Here is a 22,011-nt window from a genome sequence, read left to right as displayed (position 1 = left end):
TCTAAAAATTTGGGTTAGCTTTTTGTTACAATTAGAAATATCTGATTTGTAAATGCGTATTTTTAAGTCAATTAAATAGAGCTCTTTTATGAATTTTTTTTTTTTTTTTTTTTTTTTTTTGCGGTACGCGGGCCTCTCCCTGTTGTGGCCTCTCCCATTGCGGAGCGCCGGCTCCAGACGCGCAGGCTCAGCGGCCATGGCTCACGGGCCCAGCCGCTCCGCGGCATGTGGGATCTCCCCAGACTGGGGCACAAACCCGTGTCCCCTGCATCGGCAGGCGGACTCTCAACCACTGCGCCACCAGGGAAGCCCTATGAATTCATTTTGATGATATCATCTGGAAGTAGAAACATACTTGTAACGTACATACAGACATAAACACATCCAGATAGACACAGATATCTAATAGTTTTCCTGCCTGAGGTTTAAAAAGCCTTTTTATTCCCTTCAGTTTTACATTCTACTAACTGAGCCAAGGTTGTAGTCTCAAACAATGTGGGCTGCGTTTGCATTTCAAGGACATGATAAGAGTCATAATTACAAGTTTTCTCCTAGGAGTACTTTTATTCTTACAGGGTCAGAATTTTGAAAAGATGTTGTATCAAGCCACCTTTCTTTAATTGTGCACACAAAAAGCAGTTTTGAATGTCAAAAAAGTTCCATCCTGGCCATTTTTGGATTAGGTAAGTACTTGTAAGTATTAGCTCCATACCAATTGTCGAAGCCAGCTAGAGTGTCAGTGGGTGGATGCTTGCCCGGGAGCTGGTAGGTTTTAGAAGTGCAGTTTCCCACTTTCTTCTAGTTTCATTCTATTATAAAGTACACATCTAAAATTAAATTTAAATGTCCAATTTTAAGCCATTTTTTTATAAAGTCAGCCAACACAGTTCACTCCAAAATTTCTTCCAGGCCTTCCTGCTTAGAAATTCCCTCAGGTCCTCTGTCTAGGAATCCCCCCTAGGTCCTCTCCCTGGAAACTAACCCCTAGGACCTCTTCACCTAGGAAATATACCAGTATCCCCTTAAGACTCCAAGTCTTAAGATAACAGCTCAAATAAAAGTCAAACTGTCGGGGCTTCCCTGGTGGCGCAGTGGTTGGGAGTCCGCCTGCCGATGCAGGGGACACGGGTTCATGCCCCGGTCCGGGAGGATCCCACATGCCGCGGAGCGGCTGGGCCCGTGGGCCATGGTCGCTGGGCCTGCGCGTTTGGAGCCTGTGCTCCGCAGCGGGAGAGGCCACGGCAGTGAGAGGCCTGCATACCACACACACACACACAAAAGTCAACTGTCACGTAGCACAAGGAGATCCAGATATGAGGAAGAACTCACCAGAGCACCTGAAGGGTGCTTTGAAGCCAGAGGGGCTCAAAGGGCCCAGGCTTGGTCTCCCGAGCACCGGTCCAAAGTATATCCAGGTGACCTCAGGCGGGTTTTTCTGATATCCTGCCGACTATGCCAAGTAATTTCAGTGAAAATAATCAATAAACAACCTAGAATAGGAATAGAAAGAGTTTTGTTTTATAAAAGAGCCAAACTGAGGACTATAACCCAGAAGACAACCTCTCAGATAACTCTGAGGAACTGCTTCAGAGAAGCATGGTTTTCAGTACAGTTTTATATCTTGTCAGAACAAAGAACATTAAAGTCAGGGATACATTCCTTTAAGGTTTCAAAAATAAATAAAAAAGAAAAAGAAAACTACACACGTACACAACAAGTCAGTATGGCCTTGACACCTGGGAAGGAGTCTTATCGTTGAAGGGTCTTACCAGAATTGGCATCCCAGGAAGGGAAGCATTTAATCTTTATTTTTAACATGGACATTCTTCACTTGTGGTCAGTGTGCCCTTTTCTTTAGCAATTAAAGCAGGTGAACAATGTATGTCTGATAGCCCACAAACTGGCTATTTTTAAGTAGGCATAAAATTTGAGTTAAATCATGTATAAGCCAGAATGACTTCCCCGTACCTCAATATGTGAAAATTGCTTTTATCAGTGCAGAATAACACTATCTTCTTACTATTTATGCCCAGCTCATGTACGCCACACTGTCATTATCACACACAGTAAACAAAACACCTTTCAACACAATCCTTATCATTACCATCATATGGTCACTGGGAGGTCTCCCACCCCATCAGGGTTTTTACCCAAATGAGTAATTATCCAAGAGAAAACAAAAAACAATCACATCATTCTGCCAACACTAACAGCCATCAGAGCACTACTCAACAGGTATTTCTACTTTCGGCTAACATACCCCATATTACTAACTACATTCCCTTCAATAAATAACTTAAAATGACAATTCAAACATACAAAACAAATAACCTTCCTATCAGTACTAATCCTCAATATCCACACTATTACCACCCTTAATACCCATTCTATCAGCGCTGGACTAGGAATTTAGGTCAGTATAGACCAAGAGCTTTCAAAACCCTAAGCAAGGACAATTGACTTCCTGAAAATAAGGATTGCAAGACTCTATCTGCATCAATTGAATGCAAATCAAACACTTCAAGCTAAATCCTTACTAGATTGCTGAGCTTCCACCCCACAAAATTTTAGTTAACAGGTAAATTCTCTAGTCAACTGGCTTGAATCTACTTCTCCCACCGTCAAGAAAAAAAGAGGTGGAAGAAGATCCAGCAGAACTGAAGCTGCTGCTTTTTTTTTAATTAAAATTTTTTATACATCTTTATTGGAGTATAATTGCTTTACAGTGGTGTTAGTTTCTGCTGTATAACAAAGTGAATCAGCTATACGTATACATATATCCCCATATCTCCTCCCTCTTGAGCCTCCCTCCCACCCCTCTAGGTGGTCACAAAGCACCCAGCTGATCTCCCTATGCTATGTGGCTGCTTCCCACTAGCTATCTATTTCACATTTGGTAGTGTATGTATGTCATGCCACTCTCTCACTACGTCCCAGCCTCCCCTTCCCCACCCCACCCGTGTCCTCAAGTCCGTTCTCAACGTCTGCATTTTTGAATTTGCAGTTCAACTTGTCGACTCACCCCAGGGCTTGACAAAAAGAGGGCATAACCTCTGTCTTTAGATTTACAGTCTAACACTTGCTCAGCCTTTTTTACCTATGTTCACAAACCGCTGATTATTTTAAACAAATCACAAAGATATCAGGACTTTATTATTTGGTGCTTGAACTGAAATAGTAGGCACCACTTTAAGTCCATTAATCCGTGCTGACCTAGGCCAACAGAGTGCTGCTTGGAGCTGACCAAATCCATAATGTAGTCGGAACATGCATTTGTCATAATTTTCTTTATAGGTATACCTATTATGATTGGAAGGTTCAGAAACTGGCTTCTCTCCGTAATAACTGGGGCACTGAATTTAGCATTTCCCCGAATAAATAATATAAACTTTTGACTACTTCCCCCATCAGTCTTATTCCTACTCGTATCATCAATAGTAGAAGCTGGTTCTGGTACCGGTGGAACCATATATTCAGCCCTAGCCGGCAGTCTGGCCCATGCAGGAGCCTCTGTCCACCTCACCATTTTCTCCTTACATTTAGTAGATGTTTCCTCAATTCCTGGTGCTGTTACTTTTATTACTGCCATCTTTAATATAAACCACCAGCCATTATCCCAATATTAAACACCATTATTTGATCTGCCCTAGTTATAGCCATATTACTGTATCACTCTCAGTTCTAGCAGCCGGAATTACCATACTGTTAACAGATCAAAATCTAAACACTGCTTGCTTTTACCCTACAGGAGGAGACCCAATCCTACACCAACAGCTATTTTGATTCTGTGGTCACCCTGAAGTCTATATTCTTATCCTACCAGAATAATCTCACATATCATAACATACTATTTGGGACAAAAAGAGCCTTTCAGATATATGAGAATAGTATGAGCCATGTCCACTGGCTTTTTAGGATTTATCTTGTGGGCCCATCATATGTTTACCGTAAGAATAGATGTTAACCCATGAGCATACTTTACATGAGCTTCCATAACTATTGCTATTCCTTTAGCAGTAAAAGTGGCTGATTAACAACTCTTCATAGAGATTTTGGTATCGTATAGCATAATGAGACTTATGCTTTATTTTTCTTTTTACAGTAGGTGGTTTAACAGGAATCATCTTAGCCAATTCATCCCAGGACACTGTCTTCCACAATACAGACTATGCAGTAGCACATTCCAGTATGTAATGTCAATGGGAGCAGTCTTCACTATTATAGGAGGCTTTGTATACTGATTTCCAATAACCTCAGGTTATACACTTAACATGAGCAAAAATTCACAATTTTTTTTTTTTTTTTTTTTTTTCTTTTTGCGGTATGCGGGCCTCTCACTGTTGTGGCCTCTCCCGTTGCGGAGCACAGGCTCCGGATGCGCAGGCCCAGCGGCCATGGCTCACGGGCCCAGCCGCTCCGCGGCATATGGGATCCTCCCAGACCGGGGCACGAACCCGTATCCCCTGCATCGGCAGGCGGACTCTCAACCACTGCGCCACCAGGGAGGCCCCACAATTTTATTTGTAGTAGAAAATATGGTTTTTTTTTCCCCCTGCAGCACTTTCTTGGCTTTTCAAGGATGCCATGACTTTACTCCAGCTACCCTCGTGCACACACAACAAGAAATATTTCACTCATTCATCTCATTAACAGCAGGAATGCTAATCTTCAAATCTTGAGATGTATTTGCATCTAAATGAGAAGTTTCAGAAGAGGAACTAACTACTACTAACCCAGAATGGTTACATTGGATGCCCTCTACCATATTCTATACTTGAAGATCACACCTATGTAAATTTAAAATAAGAAAGGAAGGAACTGAATCCTCAACCAGTTTCAAGCCAACACCATAACTATTATGTCTTTCTTAATCAGTGAGATAATAGCAAAAAATTATGTAACTTTGTCAAAGTTGAATCATAGACAAAAATACTGTATAACACGATGACAAATCCATTTCAGCTAGACTTTCTAGATGCAACATCACCTATTATGGAAAAACTTTTACATTTTCATGATCATACATTAATAATCACTTTTAAAATAAGTTCTCTAGCTCTCTGTATTATTTCACTAATACTGACAACTAAACTTACTCATGTACACACAACAGATGCACAAGTAGAGACAATTTGGACCATGTACCGGCCATCATTTGAATCTTAATTGCCCTATCCTCATTACGAATCTTTTACATGATACATGAAATCAGTAACCCTTCCCTAAACATAAAAACTGTGGGTCATCAATGATACTGAAGCTACGAATACACAGATTATGAAGATTTAAATTTTTACTCCTCTATAATCCCCACATCAGATCTAAAACCAGGAGAATTATGACTAATTCAACAACGAAGTAGCATAGCCATTGAATATTAGTTTCATCTGAAAATGTTTTATACTCATGAGCTGTTTCTTCTTTAGGCCTAAAAACAAATGCTATTCCAGGACACCCAAATTAAAGAACCATAGTATCGACAGGACCACACCTGTATTGTGGACACTAATCAGGAGAAATCATTTTCCTTCATTCAAAGACAGGACAGAGGGAGATGGCGTGAGCCACGGGGTGAATCCAGAGCCCACAGAGGATGTGCTCTCTGAGCTCCAGGACAGGAAGGGGGTCTCTGGGGTCCCAGGCCACACACCACTCCCTCCTGAGCGGGGTCTTGGGAACATTCTGTCAGTGATGTGGCAGCCTGAGCATTTGTCATGGCCCTCACGCTGTGGTCCGCCCCCCAAGCTCCAGGGATCGCATTCCACACTCTGTGGGTCCGCCCTGCAGGGTCCTTCCTGCTGCAGGAGCAGAGACCACCCAACTAGCAGCCCTCTCCCCAACCAGCAGGAAGAGCAGGTGGAAGGCGGAGCACCAGAGGAATCTCACTCACGCAGACATCAGCGTCCCAGGGCTGCCAGCGTGGACAGCAATGATGCAGATGAGGAACAGCCCAAGAAACAGGAGCAGAAGGCCCCAGAGGCAGCTGGTCAGGTCCTGGCTCATCTGTGCCCTGCACACCCTGTCCCTCATACAGCCTCTTCCTCACATGCCCTCTCCCTAAATATACGGTATTCAGATGCAAACAAGCAGAGCTTCAGACTGAAAGCTCTTCCAAAATGACAGATGGGCAAACACTGCAGGATTCCACTCAAATAGGGGCCCAAGAGTGGACAACTCATGGACCTAAGTGGTCGTTGGTAGCAGGGCTTCGGGAGGGGATGGAAGTGAGACTTCCATGGTCGTGGAATTTTCTAGAGATGGCGGTAATGGCTCCCCAAGGTGAATGTACCTGATGCCTCAGAAACATGCATGTAAAAAGATGATAGTAAATGGTATATGATGTTTTATTTCATTTAAAATTTTAAAATGTCTGGTTAACTGAGACTCCAATCTGACCCCTTTGTTACAAATGTGCAAGGTCAAAGCAGTGTCCCCCACCTCGGGCACATGGCATGTGGAGGACCATTCTTAGGGGGGGCCAGTCTGTGTTACCTGAGCTCTGTCCACGGGAACCCAGACAGCAGCGACCCCAGAGATGAGACATATGATCTGCTATAATGTTAACATGATACCACCAAGGGTTGTCACTCAGCAGGAGGACCACCCTGCTCAAAGGTGCCTGTCCTCATATGAACATGACAAGGTTAAGAGAAGAAAAGGGACCACAGGTTAATCAGGGCAACACCCTCAATTCAGATGCTGGAAATCTCAGAGGGGACAAGACACACTGCAGGCAAAGAGCAGATATGGGGTCTGCACATGAGCCTGACCCACACGGATGGGGTGAGCCCCACACAATCGCCAGACACCGCAACTAGGGTCACACATCCCCCTGGTCAGGATACCATGGCTGTGCTGCGTGAGCCCCCAACGTGGGAACAAGCCGGGTCCCTGGGACCAGAGAAAGGAGTGTAGGGTCTGTCTCCTCTCCTAACGCTTGCCCCAGAGAACTCAGTCCCCTCCTGTTTTCACTTCGGTACACGGGCCTCTCACTATTGTGGCCTCTCCCGTTGCGGAGCACAGGTTGCAGAGCACAGGCTCCGGACGCGCAGGCTCAGCGGCCATGGCTCACGGGCCCAGCCGCTCCGCGGCATGTGGGATCTTCCCGGACCAGGGCACGAACCCGCGTCCCCTACATCGGCAGGCGGACTCTCAACCACTGCGCCACCAGGGAAGCCCTTCACTTTTGTTTTTAACTTTTTTGTGCTGAAGTTGAACACACTACCTTGGTTCTGGCAGGCTTGGTCCTCTCCTGATTTGCTGGGGTGTTGAGAAAACTCACAGGACAGCAGGGCTGAAAGAGCAGGGGCAGGTCCGGACTCTGCTGAGCAGAGATGGTTGACCAGAAGGAGATTACAGAGGCACATCTCACCTGCTGCCAACTGGCCTTACACCTAGATCCACGTGCCCGGCAATCAGTTCACCAGGTACACCTGCCTCCCTACTCGCTCTGCGTGTGCTGGTGAACTGGAATAATCATGAGGTAGCCCACCTGAGGAGTCTCCACCAGCTGCAGGGAAGGTGAACCTTGCAGGGGTAAGGACTAAGGCCCCTACCATGGCTCCTTTGGGAGGGCCACGTAACCACACTCAGAGCAGAGCGCTGTCACCCAGACAAGCCCACCTCAGCTCCAGACCCCAGATGTCTGAGAACTGACGTTCGGACAGAGGCATGGAGCCTCTCAGTACTGAGGCCAGGCCAGGTCTCCACATCCCCCTAAAGCTCCCAGGACAGAGGCCAGGCCGGGTCCCCATGTCCTAGTGCACACAGAACACGGTCAGGTCTAAATATTCTCATTGTAGACAGCACACGGTCAGGTCTAAACATACTCAGTGTACACAGGACATGGAGCTGTCTAACCCTACCGTGTAGACAGAACTTGATCAGGTTTAAACTAGCTTAGGGCTGCTCTCCCACGAGGCACAGGTCACACATGCGGGGTCTCTCATCTCTGGACAGGGGCTCACCCCCGTGTGGGAACCAGGATGTACATTTCTGGGAGAAGAAATCAACATTGGGCTCGCACACTTTACCCACGTCAGGAAACTAAACAAAATCTGACATTAAACATTTCAACGTGCAAAACAAAAACGTTACCAATTTCTCTGGCCATGTGACTGTCAGGATCCTGGGGTAACCCTGAAACTTCTTGCAGTGCAGCCCAGTCCAAGAAGTGGCCTGATTCCAGCATCCCAGGCCCCCAACAGGAGGCGGCCTCACTGGAAGCCCAGGAAGGACAGTGCATCCCGCGGGCCAAATCGGGGGAGCACGCTCAGGGCAGCTGAGAGCACGGCACACAGGTCCTGCTTCCCAGCAGCATGTGCTGGGGGGTGAGGGCTCCTACAGCACCCAGCCAGGCTGCTTCGTACACCAGGTCTGATTTGAGGGGCGAACACAGGGAGAGGCTGGAGCACAGAAGCCATCTGAGCGCAGAACTGATCCACTTTGTCTCTATGGGTTTGCCTGTTCTGGATCTCATGTAAGTGGAATTAATAAATTGTCCTTATGTGTCTGGCTTCTTTCTCTGAGCATCGTGTTTTCAAGGTTCACCCATGTTGCAGCCGATGTCAGCGCTTCACTCCTTTTCATGGCTGAGTTAACACTCCCTGCCCCCGCCCCCTTACTTTTAACTCTATAATTTATTGTGACTCCCTGCCCACACTGTATAGGGTTGATGAGAAATTCACTTCCTGTCATTCTTGGGCCGTAACCTGCTTTTTTTTTTTTTTTTTTTGCGGTACGTGGGCCTCTCACTGCTGTGGCCTCTCCCGTTGCGGAGCACAGGCTCCGGACGTGCAGGCTCAGCGGCCATGGCTCACGGGCCCAGCCGCTCCGCGGCATGTGGGATCTTCCCGGACCGGGGCACGAACCCGTGTCCCCTGCATCGGCAGGCGGACTCTCAACCACTGCGCCACCAGGGAAGCCCAAACCTGCATTGTTAACCGACACCCAGGGGTCCTGTGCAGGAGCTGAAAGCCCAGCCCCACACGGTGCACAGTCATCCTGTGTGACCGGAGCCCAGGAGGATGGGTGAGACAGGCCTGCAGGTTCAGAGGACCAGCCCTGCAGTCTCACGTGACACCACCTTGCTGGTCAGTGTCCTGTGAGAGCTGTGCTCAGGGCACCATGTGGGGAACACAGAACGGTCGAGGGCCACAGCACTGCCTTCAGTTCAGGCCCACCCATTGCAACTGTCTACTTGCCAAGTGCTGAGGCCGCAGGGGAGGGTCCTTCCTGCCTCTTCCAGCTCCTGGGGGCTCCAGGCATCCCTAGACCTGTGGCTGCATCCCTCCCATCTCTGCCTTCATCTTCACATGGCTCCTCCCCTGTGTCTGTTATCTCCCCTCATCTTATAAGGACACAGTCACACAGGATAAGGGCCACCCTAATGCCCTTGTCTTAACTACTTACAGCCCCAGGCCCTACTTCCAAATAAGGTCATGTCCTGAGGCCCTGGGGTCAGGATGTGGCTGTCTCTTCCCATGGGTGGTGGTGGGGTGGGCAGATACAACCCCCCTTCACTCTAAGGTAACAGATCCCATATGACACGTGTCCTTGTAGGAAGAGGAGATCAGGACACAGAGACACCAGGCACGTGCCCAGGACCACCCAAGGTGACCAAGACTCTCCTGAACCATATCTCACCCAGACCCTGTCCTTGGCCCCATCCTTGGCCCCATCCTTGCGGGGCCTGCACAGCCCGGTCTCAGCAAGAATCCTGCTCAGTCAGTGCACAAATGAGGGCACCAGAACACACCACTCCAGAATGTGCCTCCTTGGCATGTGGATTACTTTGAGCTAAACGCCACCAAGAACCAGCAGATGCAGGGAAAGCTCTAGAACACGCCAAAGAGGGAGACAGCAGGAGAAACCAACCCTGCCAACACCTTGAACACGGAGCTTCAGCCTCCAGAACCTGGGAGACAATAAATGTCTGTTGTTTAACCACCTGGTCTGTGGTGTTTGTTAGGGCAGCCCCAGGAAACACGGACACCATCCGCTGTGGAGGGCAGAGAAGAGCTGGGTTTGCACCTGAGCTCCACCACCAACGAGCCACCCTTGGACCAGTTACCCCACCATCTGGGCCTCGGTTTCTCACCTGTAAAATGGGATTGGTTATAGTGCCCCATCTCACAGGGTCACAGGGTGGATTCTGTGAGCTAACGCATGTGAGGCACTCAGAACTGAGGCGCACAATAACCATGCAGCACGTTGGCCATCACCCCGACATTCTGGGCCCTCTCCTCTGGTAGGGAAGTCTTCTCTCTAGTCTAGAGGAGGCCCATCCACCGGTACCACATCCAGCTGTTATAAACTCTTTGTATACAGCTGAGGGGGTTCAGAATTTGCCACCCCTAATATGTCACTTTGGCATAAGGGTTTTTTGGAGTTGAGGTGATTGAGAAGCTGCAAAAAGAAAACCTCTGCCCTCCTCCATCTGCCTGGTCCCTTTGTGAGGATGTCCCCCTCCCTCTCCTGTTCCAGGAAGGGAAGAAACAATCTTATCATCTGAGATGGTACTGACTTCAGTCTGCATAACAAACCTCACTAAGTCAGCTCTGTCCTCTCTTATTTTCCCCCACTTACTCACCTTCCCACAACTTCCTGTCCCTAGAAACTGAAACCTGTTTTCCTTTGTCTTATCACTTCTCCAGAAACTTATCACCCTGTGTTAACATGGCATATAAGTCCTTAAGTCTAACTGACTCTTTGCAGCTCCACTTCTTTTCTGTGCAGGGCTCTGTACACAGACATAATAAACCTTTTGCTCCTGTTAATCTGTTGTCAGTTTAATTTGCAGGTCCCTGGGACAGAACCTAAGAGAGTAGAGGAAAAATTTTTCATCCCCTATACCACGTCAAATACACCAACAGCCAACCCCCCCTTTGTTCTTGTTCTGCTTCAGCGGCAACAGACACCAACCCTCTCCCCACCTGAGATACTCAACTAGCACCCCTGTCTCCATCTTCTCTCGCAGACTGCCCCGTAGCTCCCTCAGTCACACCCTGTCTCATACGTGTCCCCCGAGGCGAGAACCCGGGACCCCAGGCCACCTGGGGGGGCGGACAGTCCAGCACCAAGTGTCCAGGTGGCTGGAGCTGGACTGCCGTGCAGCACACCTGGGGGTGCTTCCATCCCAGGGCCCTCCAGCTCCAATGGCCGCACGTCGCCCACGCAGGTGTCTGAAATGCTGGCGGATTAGGGCCAGGGCTCAGACCCCAAAACCCCACCCTCAGGGCTCTGTAGTGTGGGATGGCTGCATCATAGGGACCCCAGTTAGGAGTGTGGTCACCTTCCATGTAGGGAGACACACCTCTGAGGTCCTTGGGAGAACAGGGGTGGGTCTGCGCCCCTCCCAACCACGCACCCCACTCGGCCCCCTTCACAGCCAGCTGGAGTACTGACTGCAATCCAAGCCCTCGTGGATCCTATCCAAGTTGGGCCAGGTCGCAATGATCCCAGACCGAGGGGCTCAGGTGATTCCTGGGACTTCCCCATTTTGCCTTTAAGGGAACACCACTGAGTTTCAAATGAAAGGAACCAGGACTCACCAACCCAAATGTGCGTGTTTGGCATAAGGATTATTCTGAACAGAAGGCCATTGAGAACCAGCAGACTCGGAAAATGCTCTGAGAACAGGGCACAAGCATTCCTCCCATAAAGGAAATTCACATGTATAAAGGAAATGCCCACTTGTAGGGACCTCTTCCTCTCCCACACCTGGAAGAGGAGGCTGCATAACAACTCTCACCAGTAAAAAAGGCACCGACTTGAATCTGCATCACAAGCCCCACTAACACTCTTGTTCACCGGGCTTTCCGGACTGACTTCCCAGGGCTTATTCCGCCCCACACAACCCCTTCCTTCTGTCCAGCCCATGACGGTATTTGAGCCCACAATTCTCACTGCCTCCTTGAGGAATACTGCTTTATAAACTCCCACACATTCCATCTTTTTTTCCCCTCTTGTTAGGCTGCCTGTTCTCAGTTTAACATCTGGGGTCCAGGCACTGAACCTGGAAGGGGAGAGGGCGCTGGAGTGGGCTGCCATCCATCGTGAAAGCCATCTTGGAAACTTCAGAAATGGCCTGAGCCATTGTTAACCACAGCTAGCGTTAGCAGTTAACTTACAGCCTTACACTGAATAAACTATATTCAGAATAAAGGCAGCGAATTCTCAAAACTCACTAGCATTACTGTAGACCTCACTGGTTATCGTACTGCATTTACCACCATCTCTGCTCACTCTTACCCTCTCCCATACATAGTGTGTGTGGTGGAAGCTCTCTCTGGGGTTCTTCCCGGCTCCTTGTTCACGAACATCACATCGGAAACTCGAAACTGGCCACCGTGGGAATATCTACACCACAGGAACGGCAGGTGCCGCCATCCAGCCTTGGGTGATTGTTTTGTTGATGTTCCAGACTTAGAAAGTGATGGGAGAAGTGTGACTCATGCAGACCGGATGTGCAGGTGTGTGTCTGTGGTGTTGCATCGTAAAGACCGAGAGAACACTCTTCTGCATCCGAAACCCAGGACGCGATTCAGCAGAGGCTGCTGACGTCATGGAGGAAGGAGTGCGGTTCTACACACTACACGTGGAGTTCGTAGTCTTACTCCTTCAAAACAAGAAAATTCCAAGCAACACCAGAACTGCCCTCGTGTGTCGACTAGGGGGCCACGGGTGGTGGGGGAACAGGAGCCAGGCAAAAATCCACAAAAGCATCCCGTGAAGCCCTGGTCTCTCTGGAATTTACATCAAAGTCCTGTCCACTAGTATTTTTTGTTAATTGTTTGCTACAGCCTGGGTATCAATTTAGCTAATAAACGTATGTGCCCATATATGCACCTTTTGGGGGAGCCCTTGGGAATCAGGATTGTGTGTTATCTGTTATCACATGATACCAGCACAGCTTCATCTTTGTTATCTGTGTACCACTGTCCTTCACGTCATCTTATATCACAAACTGTGCAGGCATGCTGGCTCTTCTTTCCCTGGAGAGCAGGGTCCTGACCATTGGCCAGTACGTCCTTGCCCATGACCCTGTCACCACCCCCTGGCAGAACTCAGACCCTGAACCATCGGCTGGACTCACACCCAAAACCTAGGTGGTCCAGGGGTATGGATTTTCCAGATTTTCACCTCAACTCCACAACTTGCCAAACTGGATAAACACGGCCACTTTGCACATTCAGATGTCAGCAAGGGCAGTGGGCAGAGCTCCTACGAGACGGAAGAGGAGGAAAACATTGTGTCCGACCAGCAGGTCCATGATTATGGCCGTGGTGAAGCCAGACACCCTCACTTGAGAACCAGACAAGGATGCTGTTGCTTCAGGACGTCTGCGTCCGGGCACTGTCACCACAGGAGAAAGGGTCACCCTGGTAGACCTCAGCCTCACTCATGCCTGAGTGAAGATAAGAATGAAGGAGGGAAGGAACTGGTGGGAACCCAGCAGGGCGTCCACAGGGACCCCAGCCCCGCCCCGAGGGAAATTCCAGAGTCACTCCCCACAGGGAGCTCACCCCACACCTGCATTGCAGGCCCTCACACACGCTCCTTGACCCCAAACATGAATATGTTGAGTAAACGAACAAATGTCACTCCCAGATACAGTCGCAAGAGCCCCTACCTTTTAAGATTACCCCTGTACCATAGAAGCACATAGACATTCCTATTTATAGGAGCCAGTGTTGCTCCAGGAAAATCCATCAAAAACGTGGACTTGAAAACGGAACGATCACCCCTTCCCTGTACCTACCTCGTACCTCCCCTGGGCCCGCCCACCAGCTCTGCATCCTCAGGTACACACACCTGATGATGTGCCTGTGACTAACATTAGTGGCAGCTGTTCCAGAAGTAGGGCTGCTGGTAGTAATGGATCCACTACAGTACTCGCACACTGCTTTGTACTTTTCATCCTCAACCGAGTGAAATAATTCCTGGGGCCTCATCTACATTGAGACACAACAAAAAACATCCACCCAGGGGCTTCTCTGGGGGCGCGGTGGTTGAGAGTCCGCCTGCCGATGCAGGGGACACGGGTTCGTGCCCTGGTCCGGGAAGATCCCACATGCTGCAGAGCAGCTGGGCCCGTGAGCCATGGCCGCTGAGCCTGCGCGTCCGGAGCCTGTGCTCCGCAACAGGAGAGGCCACAACAGTGAGAGGCCCGCGTACCGCAAAAAAAAAAAAATCCACTCACAGTGCAGATGAATTTGAAAGCAGGCTGAGGAACTCGGTTCCTACGCAGCCCACCCGGGACGCACAGTAGGCAGTGTACAGCAAATCCAAATCCAAACCACGGGGCTTAATTTCCCTGGAGAATAAAGGAAGACTCCCTTCTTCCGCTTTTGTAGGACATTTACTTTAGAAAATGTGGGAATTCCTTCTCTGACTCTTTGAAGCGTGTGCACATCTTTTAAAGGCAGAACACACCTCTGACACTACCACAGCTCAGAATGTTTCCTGCAGACCTGGGCGTGTGTCTGAAATGTGATGGAGAAGGAAACCCCGTCTCCCTGCTCCTGGGAGGAGAGGCCTGAGTCCAGTGGGGCCTGGCTCCAAACACAAAACCGCCTCCATTATGAAGACAACGGTGATTGTTTATCTGGGACCATGGGTGGAATGCGTGGTCTCCACTCAGCTGCACGAAGGCTGAGACTCTTCTGTCTCTGCAGCCTCTCAGTGGGTCTGCCCCGACGCCACCTGGGATGCACGTCACACTATGGTTTCATGCTGGGTCCAGAGTAAATGGTTTGTGGAATGTCCCCTCCCTCCTGTCACAACCCAGGGTCTGAGAGTCCCTCTACCTGTCACAGCCCAGGGTCTGAGTGTCCCCTCCTCCCGTCACAGCCCAGGGTCTGGATGTCCCCTCCCTCCTGTCACAGCCCATTGCCTTTCGACAATGTTGAAGGTGACCTAAATGTCCAGAAATCCCCTCACCCTCTGTTTCTGGGAAATGGCTTCCTGAAAAGACCCCTCCCCACAAAGACTCTGCTGAGACTCAGGAGCCCCCCTTTCCTGACGAGGCCACACAGACCCAGTCCCTCCCCAGGCTAAGCAGCCAGGAGCTGACCTGCTCCTTCTAAAGATCTGTCAGAACAAGGGCTGGTGACCCACACGTCCCCCTCCTCCCCGGCCCGAACTGCAGCTGCCGGGTCAGAAGCCCAGCTCAGGGCACCTCCTGAGTTGGGGACCTTGATCCACGTGCCGTCAGGGCACCTTTCGTGACAACCCCTCGCCTGGGCCTTTATACTTGTGGTTATTTACTCCTCTCCATGGAGAAACTGCCTTTGCCCCAACTCTCCAGATGCTTCCAGACCTTGTCAGGAATTATCTCTATAGTCATAGTCCCCCCTCTACAGTTACAATGCTGCTCTATTATCATAGTCCCCCCTCTACAGTGATAGACCTCCCTCTATTGTAACAGCTCCCTGCATTACCATAATCCCCCGCATTGTAACAGTCCCCCCTCTACAGTAATAGTCCCCCCACTACAGTAGTCCTCCTTTACTGTATGAGTCCCCTCTCCAAAGTAATATCCCACTGTCAGAGCCCCCATTTACTGTCATCTTCCCCCCCTATGATATCAGTCACCCCTCTACACTAACATTGCCCCTTGTACAGATATAGTCCTTCCTCTACAGTAAGAGTCCCCCCCGTTGTAACAGTCCCTCCCCCCACTAGTACACTCTCATCCCCTTGTAATAGTTCCCCTTCCTCCTCGCAGTAATTCTTTTGAAATAAAAGTCTCCTTTCTAACCCAGACTTGATTTTATTTTATAGGCCTAAAGGGACTGCAAGGGTGACATAAAGCAAAACACTTATTGCAGGGCTCAGGCGTGGGTGGTGCAAAGGCGCCTGTGGATGTATGTCCCCCATCATGTAGGGCACCTGTTAGTGTGTCTGTGTCACCACTGTGGGGCACCTGTGTGACTGTCACCACTGTGGGGACACCTGTAGGTGTGTGTCTGCATCGCCATCACAGAGGAGACCTCTCCCCAAACACAAGTCACATGACACTCAGGGTGTCTTGCCAACTCCTGTCCCCATGTCCCCAGGCCTCTCCCCATAATTCGGGTCACTTGAGCACCGAGTGTCATGTCCCCTCCTGTTCCACATCCCCCAGTTTCATCAGAATCCTGGTCACTTTGTAACAAGTCCCTCATCCTCCCATTTGCCCCTGCCTGAGAAGGTTATGGGTTTGTCCACGGTGCGAGGAAAAGCGTCCCATCCCCGTGGACACCAATCCTCCACCTGCCAGGCACTCACCTCCTCCCAGGTGCACAGGTGTGAGTTACCCACCCTCTCCCTCGACTACACACCCCAGCTCTCTGGTTTCCAAGTACAGATTCAGGTGTGCTCAGCACTAGCACAATCCCAGAACCGGCCAGACGATCCCCACTCCCCAGGTGCAGCCACAACCTCGAGCCCTGGGACAGCACTCCTGGGAGTAAGCCAGGTGCCCCTCGCAAACCCTGATGCCTTCCCCACCCAGCACTTCCTCAGCTGGATCCACTCCACCCTTTGCCTCCTCAGTCAACACGAGACTCAGGTGGGCACAAGGAGACACTTTCACAAAATGCAGCGGGTGCAAGATGAGCTAAGGGCCCAGTCCCGCTGACCCTCCTGGATGGCCAGGTGAGACATCTGAGCCGCCAACCTGTGACCATGGCAGGAAGGCTCCTTCCATGACCACGCTCACCTGCAGGTGGTGACTGGCACAGAGTAGACACTCAGGAAATAGTTAAAGGTAAAGGAATGGATGGACGTGCACACTGCTGGCAAACCCACTGGAGTTCCCATCCTTCTCCTCACCTGGGCCCCCGAACGCTCAGTGGGCTCCCCAAATGCTCACCAGGCCCCCCGGAATGCTCAGCGGGCTCCCCAAATGCTTGCCAGGCCCCCCAAATGCTCACCAGGCCCCCCGGAATGCTCAGCGGGCTCCCCAAATGCTTGCCAGGCCCCCCAAATGCTCACCAGGCCCCCCGGAATGCTCAGAGGGCTCCCCAAATGCTCGCCAGGCCCCCCAAATGCTCACCAGGCCCCTGAATGCTCACCAGGCTCCCCAAGTGCTCAGTGGGCTCCCCAAACAATCTCCAGGCCCCCAGAATACTCTGCGGGTCCTCGAACACTCAGCAGTCTCCCCGAATGGTCACCAGGCCTCCTGCACACTCACTGGGCCCCCCAAATGTTCACCAGTCTCCCCAAACACTCAGAGGGCTCCCCAGATGCTCACTGGGCCCCTCAAGTACTCATCAGATCCCCTGAACGTTCAGTGGGCTCCCCAGATGCTCACCCACACCCACCTGCCCAGATTAGATGGCCCTGTCCCCGCAGCATAAGGCCAGGAAAGGAGGCCTCAGCCAACAAGTTCGTGCCTGACCCAGACCCGTCCTACCGACTAGGTTAGCGGCACAGCAGACAGTGGGCTTGTCAACGCCCCCCGTGAGCCACTGTCCAGGGGCTCCTGCCGGCTCAGAGGCTCTGACTCAGCGGGTCTCCTACCCTCTGCGCTGGCAACACCGGAGCCTGCGAGCGGACGCTTCCCCCCCGGGCCGCCCCCACCCACCCCCGCCGCCCTCCATGCTCTCCTGCTGCCCCTCCAGCCCCTGGGTCCCAGGAAGGAAGGAGGAGCCGGGACCCGAGGGGAGCGCGGACCACCCTTCACCACCGCCCCATCTCGAGCCTCTGAACTGATACAGTCAGGCGGTACTCACGACGACAGCTGACTTCGGAGAGTTTCCGGCTGCCGCTCCGCCTGTCTGCCAGTCCCCCTCCGGGGGAGCCTCAGGCACTTGCCAAAACACTCCTGCGCCTGATTGGATGTGAAACACCCACTCCTGTGAGGGTGTGGGAGGAGCCACCTCCCAGAGCTGACCTGCCCCTGCACGTCATTGTGGGGACAGCGCTGCCCAGCTGGAGGGTCCACGGATCCTCTCCGCAGGGACCAGGAGTTGAGAAGTGGAGAAAGGGAGCCATTACTCCCTCAGAAGACTTAAATGTGTTCTCTATTTTAACACAAAACTTCCCATTACAACACCCTCGTCAAATCAAAGAGTCAAAATAAAATTGGAAAGGGCAGATTACACCTGAATTGATGCAGCCTTCCTAACAGCCAAAGATGCTATCGACGGTGCAGCTGTCCTCTATGAAGAAAACAAAAGGAGGCTCACCAGCCTCCCTATCGTCACTGTGTACTTTGAACACTCCAGGTCTCCTCACAGTTTGCACAGTTTGAGATAAAAAGACAAAGCACCTCAGCCTCCTGAAAGATAAGCCATTGTTGCATTTCACCAAAGCCAGATCTTTCTAAAGATATCCATAGCATGTTGGAGGTAGAGAGGATATTACACTCATCAAATCCAGTATCCTCCAGGTGGCCCATGTAATGCTAACAGCTTTCTCAGAAGAGAGGGTCTGTAGTCAACACTCTGTGGCTCGTTGTTGTTTTTCTGACCCCACAAACTTCTCAGAGCCTCGTGGTTGCTAAAATGCAGTTTTATACATTTTAAAATATTAATAGAATGCATATCACAATATATAATAAATACTATAAACTTTAATATTTATCATGTTAAAATTCTTGTCATATACATAATATATTATGATGTATCTCTTAGATATTATCTATATAAACTTTAATATTATACTTTTTGCGGGGGCGTTGGTTTTGTTTTTTGCCACCACTCGCAGCTAGTGGGATTTTAGTTCCCTGACCAGAGACTGAACCGGGGCCCTTGGCAGTGAGAGCAGAGTCCTAACCACTGGACGTCCAGGGAATTCTAATATCATAGTTTGAATACCCCATGGAGTATGCAGGGTTTTTTTTTTAACAACTTTCCTGACCCCAGAAGCGCTGTTACAAAGACGGTTTTTAGAGCACCCTGAGTAATACAAATGTAATCCAATTGCCTTGTTTAACAGCTTAAAAAACAGAGACACAAGATTGATGCCAATTTCCCAGGGGCAGTGCCAAGATCAGAACACAAATATCCTAATTCCCAGTGTCCTTTCTTCTCTGCCATTGAAATTCTTCCTAATGAATACTGGTCTCTGGACTTGGACAAAAGGCCTATGCAGGAATCCATTCAAGAAATCTGGTCCCTCAAGTTGGAATGTAACGTCTGACATAAATGATGTATTTAATCCCCATAAACTATGCACTAAACATTATGCAAAGTTTTGGATTTGGCTTATAATTGGGATATTCATATATCCCAATTCATACGTCACGTGCCCGGGTTTGCTGCAGGAGCCCAGTTTGGTCAGGTGCCAGGCATTACCTCACCTGTCATTTACGGCACTTCCCCGAGGCTTCTTTTACGTCAACTACCCAACGTTTATGGCCGGTGACCCTGCTTTACGGCACACCCCCGGCTTTGTTTACATCAATTTCCTGGGTTTTGCGTCATCCGACCCTGGTGTATACATCACCTGGCGCTGCTTTACGGCACTTGACCGTGCTTTACGGCACAATCACAGGCTTTGTTTATATCAATTACCCAGGCTTTATATCATCTAAGCCTGATTTATGCCACGCCTGCCCCTCAATCCTGCAAAAGCTGGAGGAGTTCAAAAACTGGAACTTCCTGTTGATTCCAGGGCCTAACATCGCTTTTGGCATAGAGGCTATCAGTGATTGTTCAACAGACGGATAAGTGAGAACCTTCTGCTGAGGGGAGGGGTGTGGGGATGTAGGGCCCTATGGGGCCTTTCTGAGACAGGCCTTCCCCCGTATCCTCTGCTTTAGCTCCTCTCTGAAGTCCTTAGATGATAGTATTTGATGCACGTTTCCTGAGTTGTTTTGCAGGTCTGAACCCCCGGCCCCGCCCACCACCACCAGGTGGAAGAACTACTTGAAGACCATGAGCACAAGGCAATGTGCTCCCAGGCCTCCGGGAGCCTAAGGCTTGATAATGTTAACCCCTGTGACACCACCCTGCTACCTCACCATCAGCCAGAGAACTGTGCACAAGCTGATCACATACCATTTGATCCACCCCTCCCTCACCTGGCTTTTAAAAATGCTTTGCTGAAACTCTTCGGGGACCTCGGGGTTTTGGGGGGCATGAGCCACGTCTCCTTGCACAGCCCTGCAATACACCCTTCTCTGCTCCAAACTCCGTTTCGGTTTGTTTGGCCTCACTGTGCATCAGGCACACGAACTTGTGCTAACAGGAACAGGAGAAAGAGGCTCAGACGGAAAGGGGAGAAGGAAGTTTGCGGAGAACTCTCAAGAGAAAGGGCGCGGGGATGAGCACAGCCTGCGCACCAAAATACCACGGTTTTTACATGCTCCGTATTCACGACCACCAGCACCATTTTCCAGATGCCAAAACCCACGCAGGCCTTCAGCTTGAAAACTGCAAGCCCAAGAGTCAAGCCAGGTATTTCTGGGTCTAGAGTTCTGCCTCTAGAGAAACAAAGGGCAATCAGACCGCAGAGAGTCTGTTAGGCTGTCCGGCCAGTGGGCCACCTGGCCAGGCTAGAAGTGCCGAATCAGGTGCTGAAGGCAGACCTATGTCCCCTCTACGAGGCGAGGCAATTAGGGCCGGAGAGTCAGAGGACCGCGGTAATGAACCCCTCCTCTCTGCACGTCCTTGGGGTTCCACCAACCCCATAGATCCACAGAAAACTCTAATTTGAAAATATACATGTACCCCAAAGTTCATAGCAGCACTAGTTACAACAGCCAAGTCATGAAAGCAACCTAAATGTCCATCAACAGAGGAATGGATAAAGATGTGGTATATATCTACTATGGAATATCAGTCATAAAAAAGAATGAAATAATGCCATTTGCAGCAACATGGATGGACCTAAAGATTATCATACTAAGTGAAGTAAGTTATAAAGAGAAAAACAAATACCATATGATATCACTTATATGTGGAATTTAAAATATGGCACAAGGAACTTACTTACAAAAAAGAAACAGACTCACAAACACAGAGAACAAACTTAGAGTCGCCAAAGGGGAAAGGGAGGGGAAGGATAAATTAGGAGTTGGGGAGTAGCAGATACAAACTACTAAATATAAAATAAACAAGACCTAATGTAGGGGGAAGAAATCAGGAGAAAGAGCACCCCCCCCCAGCGTGTGTGTGCACACGCTCACACACACTACTCTCACACACACACTTAAACCAGCCCAGAGAAAGAGCCCAGGCACTGACTTTGATGTCACAATGATCAGGATCTAAAAAGCAATTACATTCCCAGGCATTGTGCTAATACAACTATTGAAATCGCTAGTCGAAAACACTTAATTGAATAACTAAGACAGACTGATCTAAAAGCTGATTTAAAAGTAACCTGGCAGGTGCATACCATCTAAATAATTACTCTCTCCTATGATCTAGTCTCTCATTAAAATCAAATTTCATGAGGAGAAATTATACATTTTGTACCATGATTGGGAAGAAGAAGCCACATTCACTCACCTGCTGATGAACGTGGAGGGTTATCAGCGGAGCTAAAGAGGAAATGAGTGTCCCGCCTTCCCAGGTGCAGTGAGATCCGTCTCTGCAACAAACCACCCTCCCTCCCATTTTTCCCTCAGGAAATGATGGAAACCTATTAAAATTGCATCAACTGAGAACCCCAAACCAATAGGTGCCTGAGTGGGAAGGAGAGGCCGTGGGGCTGGGGGTGTCTCGCAGGAGCACCTCAAACTCAGAGGAAACTCAATAGGCCGGCATCTAACGCATTTCTCCACAGGTAAGAAAACCCAGGCCAAGGGGGAAAGGGGCTTGTTGGGAGACCAAACACCAAGTCGGCGGCAGGGGTGGAAGCAGCAGTTATTTTCAGCGGAAAGCTCCCCCCACCCCAAACACCTCTCCTTTCAACTCACAGTTTCCTGCCACACGCCGGATCGGAGGAGCTCCCGGCGCAGCGCGTCGCTCCGCAGAGAAGCTGCAGGGTTGGACCAGGCTCTTTAAGCCACGCCCAGGGGTGGTCCCAGGCTGCTGAGCCGTTTTCTCTCGTTCGCAAATGTAGCCAGCTGCC

At 49.9% G+C, this 22,011-nt stretch overlaps 1 protein-coding gene and 1 long non-coding RNA gene across 4 annotated transcripts in view; one reads left to right on the top strand and one right to left on the bottom strand.

Moving 5' to 3' along the window:
- Positions 1–6,977, top strand: part of ZNF19 (zinc finger protein 19) — a 134,627-nt gene extending 127,650 nt beyond the window's left edge. The window contains exons 12-13 of one of the 2 annotated variants that reach the window (XM_081216154.1): positions 576–683; positions 5,427–6,977. The gene's annotated coding sequence lies outside the window, so the exon portion shown is untranslated. The remainder of the gene's footprint in view (positions 1–575; positions 684–5,426) is intronic. The other variant, XM_081216153.1, reaches the window with a different exon arrangement.
- LOC308605878 lies at positions 205–21,940 on the bottom strand. 2 transcript variants are annotated; one of them, XR_014013734.1, is made up of 3 exons: positions 17,721–17,901; positions 1,330–1,490; positions 205–337 (listed from the first exon to the last, which is right to left on the bottom strand). It is a non-coding gene; the product is annotated as an uncharacterized lncRNA (long non-coding RNA). The 2 variants fall into 2 exon arrangements; XR_014013733.1 differs by lacking the exon at positions 17,721–17,901 and adding an exon at positions 21,857–21,940 and having other exon boundaries at positions 208–337.
- Between the last annotated feature and the right edge of the window lie 71 nt (positions 21,941–22,011).

This window comes from Mesoplodon bidens (assembly GCF_964165515.1).
Source record: "Mesoplodon bidens genome assembly, chromosome: 18".
Classification (NCBI taxonomy): Eukaryota; Metazoa; Chordata; class Mammalia; order Artiodactyla; family Ziphiidae; genus Mesoplodon; species Mesoplodon bidens.
This window is presented reverse-complemented; position numbering and strand designations above follow the sequence as displayed.